Here is a 2,647-nt window from a genome sequence, read left to right as displayed (position 1 = left end):
CGGGGCGCGTGGCGACGTTACCGTTTTCGACTGAAAATTCGACGCGTGTGGGGAGGAGGGAAGGGGAGTTTGTCGGTCCCCCGGTATAGAGTTCCGGTCGAATGTCTCGTCTATTATTAGTACAATAAATAAAACGGTTTTTCAAACTTATATTTTCCGTATTTGACCGTTTAGTCGTAGATAACAAAGCAATAATTATTTTGTTATATTAATGATACGAATTTTCTGTTTTTTGCAACATGTTACGATTAATATAGTCAACAACAGTATTATAAATATAATTATATTAATATTTTGTAAATAGTTGGATATTATTTAAATAATGTTAGCATTGAAATTTAAATTTACTTTTTTATGTATTATACTACTAGACATATATTTTTGCTTTCAGAGAAATATAATGTTTAATATAAAACATTCTATTTAAATATAGAAGAAATGCTAAATCGTACCGTTCGTTAAATCGTAAGAACAGTAGAGACTATATTTATCAAACAGAATTAAAATATTTTAAGGTGTTAACGCGCTGTTGTATCGCAGCTAGCCTCACTCGAATGCTGCAATTTTGTTTCCTTCTCAAGCGATCCGTTGATGACGTTCATAAATTTATTTTATGTACTTTTCATATAATATTCGAGAAAGGTAAGCAATTAAACTTATTATTATTAAAGCATTTTTTCATCTTATTTAATCTGGTATATAAAAGCGTTGAAAAATCGGCAAAATGTTATAAGATTATTTTTGTATTCACAAATTTGACAAAGCAATGGAAATTCGGTAAAACGTATCACTAACTTTTTCCTATACCATACTGGTATGATTTACTAAATTAATTTTTTTACTTAAGCATAGTTTTTTTTCTTTATATTTAAATGGACAACTAAAGAAAATATTATAAAATTTTATAATTATATTGAGATAATACTTATATATATTTTTGTATAGTACAAAATTATTTTTGTTAAATTTTTGAAGAGAATTTATGATTATAAATATGATATTCTTATAGATATGTTTTGTAGCAGACTGAAAACTTTTGTAGAAAATAAAACTTTATTTTTGTTACAATTTTTTTATTTTATTGTTAGAGATACGATTTAAAAACTCATAGGTATAATTTAGCAAACCGGTATTGTAAATCGTACCAAATACTACTTTTCTTATTTTTAATTTACGATATGGAACAATGATAAATTTATATTAATGTTTAGCGTATATAATGTTTAGCGTTGACAAAGAACCATAGTTTTAAATGAATAAAAAATGTCATTTCTTTGATAGATTTATTGCAATTTTAATATTTATCTTAGGGGGGGGGGGTACGATTTAGCATTCTTTCTCCTATAATATATAATTTTTAAAAATTTATTTGATTATATATTTTGCGATGATTTTTTTAATATTTATAAATTAAAAACAACACATTTTTCAATTTCGAAAAATGTTTTAAAAACGTAAGAAGAAAACCAACACAACTAACATGGCTTTTTTTATATTTATATTGTAAATAAACAATATAATTTTCATAATTTCGAAAAATATTTTAAAAGCGTAAGAAGAAGGCAACGCGACTGGCATTGAACTGGCACAGTTCAGATATAACCGTCCTTAGATGGAACGTCTGTCTAACCGGGGAGATAAGAACACCGCATATCGCATTTCCAGGAATCTAGCATATGGTCAGTTTGCCAGGAGATTTTCCTGCGGCGGAACGACGCGTGCCCATCAGGGGTGCGTTCTTAGGGACAGGCAGGTGATCGAATATATGGACCAGATGACCAATACTCTCCGCCAAATTCTGCCCTCGTAAAATTCTAGAACCATGTCCATCTTGCCTTCCGCGGCAGGACTCTTAACAGCGATGATGATCTTGTAAAACAAATGTTCACCCTTCTACAAATGTCATTCTTATTTAAGATAATCCGAAATTAAAATGTATAGGAATTTTTCTTATATATTTTTATAGAAATCAATAATATTCAGAACCATTTATTTAGTCGAAGATACTGTAATTTTTAGAATCTAACAAATAAAACAAATCCGATAATAATTAAAAATTTTTTAAATAATAATATTTCATAATAAATAATAGAATTTAAAAATAATAATACTTTACCGTCAATGTCAGTCGCGTTGTCTTCTTCTTACGCTTTTAAAATATTTTTCGAAATTTTGAAAATTATATTGTTTATTTATAATAATAAATATCGAAAAAAGCCATGTTAGTTGTGTTGGTTTTCTTCTTACGTTTTTAAAACATTTTTCGAAATTATGTTAAAAATGTGTTATTTTTATATTTATATATATTTTTTGAAAATAATTGGTTTATTTCCTAAGATGCGTACAAATTTCAAAAAGATAAGTAAACTTTAAATCCATTTAATGACATTCCATTTAAATGATACATCTTCCGTGCATCGATCATTGCTCAGGCCACCAAAAAAATCGTTTCAATCACAAGAGGAACAAGCCGAACATCGAGACGAGTTAATTTCTGCGGTCAATCGAGCGCATCCCTCGTCAGTCAGAAAAGATGTTTCTCTGCCGGTCTTTAAAGGCGCAGGAAAGCCGGGGAGGCGCCGGTCCTCCTTCGGCAACACGTTTACAAAATATTCTGACGCTATATATGACATCACGGTACGTGTTC

This window comes from Prenolepis imparis, unplaced genomic scaffold, assembly GCF_030444845.1.
Source record: "Prenolepis imparis isolate NDT839.2.m4 unplaced genomic scaffold, iyPreImpa1.0 SCAF_8, whole genome shotgun sequence".
NCBI classification, from domain to species: Eukaryota; Metazoa; Arthropoda; class Insecta; order Hymenoptera; family Formicidae; genus Prenolepis; species Prenolepis imparis.
Note: the sequence above shows the minus strand (reverse complement) of the source record.